We start from the raw sequence: 8,035 nt of genomic DNA on the forward strand, positions 1-8,035 counted from the left end.
GAAGTGGCCAAGGTGGCAGGGGCTTAGCAACATGGATTTATTCACCATGGCTAACCTGGCTACTGCCTTTGCTGAGTGCCCAGTCTGCTGCAGCAAAGACCAACATTCAGTCCCCTAACAGGCACCATTCCCCAGGCTGATAAGCCAGTAATCTGGGTGTAAGTTGGTTATGTTGAATCACTTTCATCATAGAAGGGACAGCATTGTGTACTTACTTGGATACATAGTCTTATTCTAGATATTAATTTACCTTCCCTACATTATAACACTGACAAAACTACCATCCATCCTTTATCTTCTCTCATGGTATTCCAGAAAGCATTGCTTCTGACCAAGAAGTCATTGATATGTAACAGTAGGCTTATGAGCAAGGATTAAGTGATCTTGTTGTATTCCCTATAATCCTGAAGCAGCTGGCCTACAGAAGAGTAACAATTACTTTGAAATTCATTACAGTGCCTGCTAGGGGACATATCTTGAAGGACTAGGTCTGTAGACTCCAGGAGGGTATCCACACTCTTAATGTGGTGCCAATTCTCCCATAGGTTTCACAGGACCCAGAGTCAAGAGGTGAAAATGGTGGGCTAGAGAGATGGCTCAACAGTTAAGAGCACTGTCTGATCTTGCAGAGGACCCAAATTCATTTCCCAGCACCCACATGGCAGCTAACAACCATCTGTAACTCCAGTTCCAGATGATCTGATATCCTCTTCTGTGCAGTAAGGGCATGCACTACCTGGATACACTTACACACATGCAGGCAATACACTTATACACATAAAATAAAAATAATAAAGTATTTTTTAAAAAAAAAAAAAAGAGGTGAAAATGGAAGGATACCACTATTACCTTTAGTGATTCACTACCAAAATTTTTACTTACTAGGATTTATGCTCTGATAATCTAGAGGCCTTGATTCCAAGGAAAGAATGCTTCTGCTGAGTGAACTAGGGGTATAGGTCAGTGGTAGTGCACTTTCCTAGCACCTGTGAAGTCCTAGGCTTCATCCCCAATACTACAAATAACAATAGAAAGAAGAAAAAAGATGGAGGAAGAGGAGGAGGAAGAGAGGAGGTGAAAAGCTTCTACCAGGATATAATAGTGGTACCATTGAACTGGAAGTTGAGACAGCTATCAGACACTTAGGAATCCTCAAACTTCTGCTTCAAAGAGCAAATAAGGGTCTTATTATAATTATGCCTGATCCTGATTACTGAACAATGGAAGTCAAGGAAGAATAAGATTGAAGAACAAATCTCTAAACTGGGCATGGTATCACATACCTGAAATCGTACCCCTTGAGAAGCTGACGCAGTAAGGGTGCCATGAGTTCCAGACCAGCCTGGGTTACATAGTGAAACGTTATCTCAGAAAACAGAAGAAAGGAAGGGAGGGAAGAATAGATGGATGGAAGGACAGATGGGGATGGGGATGGGGGTAGCAATCTCTTAGTACTACCATGCCCTGTGATTAAAGTCAGAAGAAAGCTACAAAATTCAAGTGAAGGTTTGGGTTACTCCCAGGGTAAGAACCACAATCAGTTGTGAGAGCCTGTGAGAGTCTTTTTTAAAATATATTTTATTATTTTTACTTTATGTGTATGAGTGTATTGCCTGCATGTATGTGAGTGCATCCGTGTCATGCAATGCCATGGAGGTCAGAAGAGGGCTTTGGATTCCCCTGGAGCTGGAGTTAAGGACGGTTCATAGCTGCCATGTGGGTGCTGAGAATCAAACCTGGGTCCTCTGCAAGAGCAGTCAGTGCTCTTAACTGCTGAGCCATCTCTCCAGCCCCCAGTTGTGAGATTCTTACTGACAGCAAAGGAAATAAGGGATTGAAGACAGCTGTAAATACCAGATGCAACCACATAGTTTGCTTTCTCCCCTTATTTCTTAGACTTGAGGTTTATAATAATTTTTAATAATGGTTAGCATTATAAGTTGCAGGATATTGAAAGTGAACATAAGCCAGACATAGTGACAGCCAACTATAACCCCAGCACTCAGCAAGCAAAGGAAGATGATTCTGAGGTCGAGACAGCTTAAACTACAGAGGGAGTTAAAGACCAGCCTGAGCTACATAGCAAGACTTGGTTTCAAAAACAACAAAGGAAAACTGGGTGTGATTACTCACCCAGCTGTAATTCTAGCCTGAGGTAAGCGGATCACCAAGAATTTGAGGTCAGCCTAGACTGCTTAATGAGCTCTAGGCCAGCCTGAACTATAGAATGAGACTGTCTCAAAAACAAACAATAAAACCAAACTGAGGTGAGGATGAACACAACCAAGATGGTGCATCTTCTAGGAAGTGTTTCTGATTGTGTGCAAGACGTTAGGCATCAATGCTGTTCTTTATTTGGAGATAAAACAGTTTGAAGAAATATGTTCTGGTACCAAGCTGACAAGAGATGGACAGTGATGTGTCAATTTAGATAGTTCCTAGTTCCTCAAACTGTAACCCAACACTTCATATTGGCATGAAGTACTTTGTAGATATGATTAGATCCTAGGCCTGGCATGGCAGAGACAGGGGCAGGTGGATGTCTGTGAGATGAAGGCCAGTCTGGTCTACATAGCAAGTTCTAGGGCAGCTGGGGCCACAGGGAGACCATCTCAAAACAAAACAAACAAAAAAAAGTTATTTTATGCTAGGCATGGTGAACATGTCTTTGATCTTAACAAAACAGAAACAAAAGATTTAACAATGCAAATACTGTTCTTTCCACTAGGATTTATCCTCATTCTCCCACTATGCCTCATCATTCAGATGCCAGTTCTGATGTCCAAGATCACTCAAGGTCTCTTCTTTATGATTCCTGACACCCTTTGGTGTTTTCCTCAGAGCACTACTTGACAACACACTGCTTACCTGCATCACCTACATATTTTCTCAGCTCAAAGCCTTTCCCTCCAGCCAAATTCAGTACTCAACCATCAGTACCTAGGCATATAGCTGGCATACAATTGTTGAGTAAGTAGGTATGTTGCCCTAAAGGTTTACAGATGTCAACTTTTGGAAGGAATCCTATGGTCAAACCTGCTGCTTGTTAACTGGCCTTGAAAAAGAATGACAGCATGTTATATTCTAGTTGATACAACAACCATGAATATCCCTAATGATTAAATGAAGAGCCATGATCACCTTACAAAGTATTCCTTGTACCAGAAAAACTTCAAATTCAAGATCGCTCTTTCAGCCATTTATTTCTTTTATTTACAGTTTGTGTTCAATGCAAATCAATTCCATAACATGAGAAGTTACTATGAATCAAAGCATAAATACACAAACACAATATACAGTCAAATAGAGGTACAGCATTCGGGGATGAAGCAGGAGGAAACGTTCATTCACACACACAGCAGCTTTGGATCTTTGAGATCTGCTGTTCCTCTGTAGGTCTAAAGATGGAAAAAATTACTCTGGCTATCAACACTACTGTGGCCATATTAGATCCCAGTACATATAAGCATCAGTGTGTGACCATGCAAACAAATCATTTTTTTCAGGGAATGTCTATTTTCAAAGGTTTCTGTGTATCAAGGCAGCTGAAAAAAAATACTGTGGAATGAAACCCACTCTCAAGCTAAGGACCAACGGCAAACTATCTAAAAATATGAACTGATAATTAAAAGTACTCTAAATGTGGCTATTCGGATCTGTTGCTTTTTCTTTTTAAAAAAAGTATTCACAGGAAGAGTATAAAAGATTGTGTGAATTTAGTTCAAGTTGCCTCCAGTCTTCACATCCTAAAGGCTTGATTTACAGTTTGGGCTCCTTCCCATATCGCCTTTCTAATTTCAAGATTTGTAATTTTACTTTCATAACAGAACGTATTTTAAGCACTGAACATACGTGGGAAAGAAGCTGTACTTTGAGATTAGTCCAGGTCAACGCAGTTCTACTCTGTGGAGCCAGCCTGGCTAAAAGAATCTGGCACTCTCGTTGACTGAAAGCAGGTGACGGAAAACAGCCACCATTTGATTTTGTAAAGCAAGAGCTATTGATGATGGCTGGATTTGGGGGTGGGTTCCAATCCATCACCTCCTGGCACATGTCAATTCCTACATAACGGTCAAATATAATGTCAAGCCTAAAGCTGCAGAGGGGCAGGGGCAGGAGGTTAAAAAAAAAAAACTCAATTCCAGACAGAACAGTGACAGCTTAACAGTGTGAAGTTTTATCTAGAGTTTTCCATGTTAAATTAGTAATGCTCAAACAATACGGAGGACTTATAGTATCATCTGGTAGCTCCATCAAATGTATATATAAATAGGATCATGGAAGCTTTTGGAATATTACCTGTTTCATGTCCTTATAGGTTGAACAAAGCAAATGAAAATTGAATCTCCATTACAAATCCCATCCCTATCCCTAGATAAAACCTATGCCTGATTTCAAGACAGAGTTTTAAGTGTCCAGATTTCTTAAGCCACATTCAAGGACATCATGTTAATTTTGCATGTTACCTATCTTCATCTTGTACACAAAACTCCAGCAGATTTAATACTGGCATTCATCATCTGTCAAACCCTTCATGTGTCCTTCAAACCAATTGAATTTGGAATTCTCAGCCTTTTCTGTTTCAATACAATACAGTGTGGTCATAGCAGAGTTGATGCAGACCAGTTTCTTCCTTGCCACATTGGATTTGTAGTTGCCATTTGGAGTGGGTCTAGAAGATAGGGAAGTAGAGATGTTGCTTGGCCAGAGTCTCTATCAGTAGAGATGTAGAAGAGAAAGTGCCACCAGCAAGAGAGTAGCTGTTGACTGCAGATCATTGCCGCCTGCTCCGGTGCCATTATTTGGATTTGGGGCAGAAGAGTTATTCTGAGATGAAGATGATTCAAAAGTTGTTTGGTTGGAGTATACCTAAAATACATTTAAATGTTACAGATAAATTTCCACTGGCATCACACTCTAAAACACCATTCAGATAATAGTTTCTTTTTGTTGTGGTACTAAAAATTGAACACAGGCCCTCAGGTATGCTAAGTATGCTACACTGAACTACACCCTTCAGGCCATGATACAGTCTCAAAACTGCCTTTTTCCCACTGCTCTCTTTCCCACATCTTTAAATTCTGAATTCTCAGTCTCACCAAGACCATTCTCTTCAGTTTCAAAACTACCTATAGATACCTAGAGGTGTAATGCAAACAGTAACAAGAACAAAAGTTCTCCAAAGCAGGTGTGGTAGCAGACCATCCTGGTAGGCCTGGAAGGAGAGGTAGAAAGATCAAAGCTAGCCATGGCTACATGAGACACTTGTCTCAAAAACAAAAAAGTTCTTCAAACTGCATAATTCCTGAAGACTATGACTACTTCAAAGACTATGACTACTTCCAACTCTGTTCAAGGGAATAAAGAACTGAGTTAATCTGGTTTGATTTTACTACAGTAAGCTTTCTCGTTTCCCTAGAAAAGGGGATATTTTAAAGTGGCTTTAAAATACTAATTAATTAAGCCAGGTTGATAGCACATATCAGTAACTCAAGAATCTGAAAGAGACCTAGATTTCAAGGCCAGTCTGTGTTACCTAGACTCTGCCTCAAAAAGCAAAACAGAACAAAAAAATTGGTGGTGGGGGGGGTGCAGGTGAGCACAGCTGTAATTGAGATTTGTGATACTAGAATTTGTTGGGTCACAGTCCATTCTAGTGTGGTAACTTTCACAAACCTGTTTCATACAGCCTGAGTAATTTATGCTCTTAATTTAAAACTTAAGGACACATTGAGTATCTGATCTGCTCCTTTGAAATCTTGAAATTACAACCCTTCTCAAAATTGGCCACACTATTTGGAAGACCCTGAGGATGTAGCTCAGCAGTAGAGCACTTGCCTAGCATCTATCTGCAAGGCCTTGAGTTTGAGCCCCAGCACCAAAAACTAGTATTAACAATGACTAGTTTAATTTAAATTTCAAAAATACTGAAGATTCCTTGCATGAAAGGCATTATGACGAGTTTAAAACACCCTCAAGTTGGAATGACTTCACAAAAAGACGCTGACAAGGTTTGGTGTTAAATTTCACCAGCTCACTGCCTGGTCACTAGCTTTCAGCTGTGGCCCAGAACCAAGGTTCCCCCGGTGTCCCAGCATCCAAATGGCATCATTCACAACTGATTTTGTGAACCACAAAATGCACAGTCCAGCGGAGCACGTGATAATCTCTCCTTTATCGTGGAACAAAGGCTGATGCGAGTTTTCAGCCCTCACAGCAGGGGAGGGTTCGCCCGGGCTTCCGATTACAGGCGGGAGGGCGACAAGGCACCGAGAAAGACTGTGGTCACGACTCTAGCCACATGTCCATTCGGCTGCCCATTAATCCAGTGATAAACCCTTCTACATCAGCACTAGGTTCTTTTGTTCTACACCAGTAAAGCCATTAAGCAAACATTGACAAATAAACAAATTATATCCAAAGGGGACTACCCACAACAAACTCCTGATCCAGTCAAATACATTTATTGGGCGCCGACTGTGTGTAAGATAGAGCCTACCCTATCAGGAGTAGTATCCCCAAGAAAAGGAAAATATTAATATGGTAAATTACTTAAAACAGGGAGCCTGTTTTGGGATCCCGAAAGTAGCCTGTCCCTTATACAAAGAGCAGGTGACTACAGACAAGGGACAGAGACGAGAGAGAGAGAGAGAGAGAGAGAGAGAGAGAGAGAGAGAGAGACCCCAGTGCGTCGTTCTAAAAATCTAAAGGTCCTCTCTCCAACACCTCAACAATTAAATTGGAATTAAACAAAAATTTTCCACATCAAACTCCCTTAATTTGCTTAACTAAAACGTCTCCTAAGACTTCTGTGCGGAAAGGGCGAGCTTGAGGAGGAAATGGGACACGGGGAGGGAGACATTCGGGTTTCTTGAGGCCGTGCCCCTCCCCCACCGAAGAAGGGAGAAAGGCTCCGGAGCGCAGCAAGAAGACAATGAGGTACAGTAACCCGCCCGCCCTGGAGGTGAAGCGCGCCCCACTTTCTTCTCCGGCGGCGCTCCCAGGTGAGCCCGGAGACTGAGTTTCTAGGGACCAAACACCCGGCGCACCCAACTTTTCAGAGAAGCCCGGGGGACACCCCCGAGCGAACACGGGCGGAAGGTGATGGAAAGCCACCGGCTGCGCCACCAAGCCCAGCCGACGCTCGACGTCCCAGGCTCAGCTCCAGGTCTCGCTCTGGGCGCGGCGCGTTCACCCTCCAGCCGACGCTGCGCCACCCCGGTGCCCCGCTGGGGGCGAGGTCGCCTCCCCGGGCAGAGGACCTGAGGCGGAGGCGGTGGTGGCAGGAAACGGGACAAAGCCGCGCGGAGACTCGGGACAGGGAGGTCCCGCCATGCCGCCTCCCCGGAGCCACTCAATCTGGGCTAAAATAGGGACAAGGGACGGAGCGACGTTCACACAGCGGCGTGCCCAGCGTGGGGAGAGTTTCCACCTAAGCTTCACCCCGAGGCTCCAGGGAGTGGGCACCGGAGTGGGAGGTACAGCCAGACACCTAGGGCTTCCTCCCAGTCCCCGAATTCCGACGGAGGGTGGGCGTGCGCACGCTCCTCGGAGGGGACCGTCCCCTTTCTTTGTGTGGTACGCCGGGAGCTCGAAGGCAGTCCGTGGGAGGGGTGGGGACGCCCGCACGACCGAGTCCTCGTCGCCCCGTCCCCGGGTCGGTTTTACTAAATTCTCTCTCCTTCCCACAGCGGGGGTCGAGGTGAACCCGGCCCTCCACACACACGCAAATACACGCACACGCCCAACGGGCGCAACTGGAGCCCCACGCGGCGTCAGGGCCTCACCTGCGTGGTCAGCAGGGCCAGCAGCAGCAGCCCCAGTCCCAGCCTGGCTACCATCGCTCTGCCCATGTCCGCTCCGTCGGTACACCGCGCGATTCTGGATGCTCAGTGCGTGGAGATCGGCCTGGCTCGGGCGGGCGCCGGCAAGGTGGGGAGCGCGGCAACTGCGAGACCTTATATATCCAGACAGCCACAATAGCCGTGACGTGCGCGCCCGCCCACCCGTGCTCTCCTCCCGCCTCCCCGCCCCC

At 44.9% G+C, this 8,035-nt stretch overlaps 1 long non-coding RNA gene across 3 annotated transcripts in view; it reads right to left on the reverse strand.

The window, feature by feature from the left end:
- Positions 1-3,177: 3,177 nt before the first annotated feature.
- The window catches only part of LOC103747764, a 5,327-nt gene continuing 469 nt past the window's right edge, over positions 3,178-8,035 (reverse strand). For 2 of the 3 annotated variants that reach the window (XR_607860.3, XR_607859.1), the window contains exons 2-3: positions 7,788-7,957; positions 3,178-4,869 (exon numbers count right to left, since the gene is read on the reverse strand). This is a non-coding gene — a long non-coding RNA (uncharacterized LOC103747764). Of the gene's footprint in view, positions 4,870-7,787; positions 7,996-8,035 lie in introns of those variants that run through there. The other variant, XR_607858.1, reaches the window with a different exon arrangement.

Source organism: Nannospalax galili, unplaced genomic scaffold, assembly GCF_000622305.1.
Source record: "Nannospalax galili isolate Female #2095 unplaced genomic scaffold, S.galili_v1.0 scaffold324, whole genome shotgun sequence".
In the NCBI taxonomy this organism is placed as follows: Eukaryota; Metazoa; Chordata; class Mammalia; order Rodentia; family Spalacidae; genus Nannospalax; species Nannospalax galili.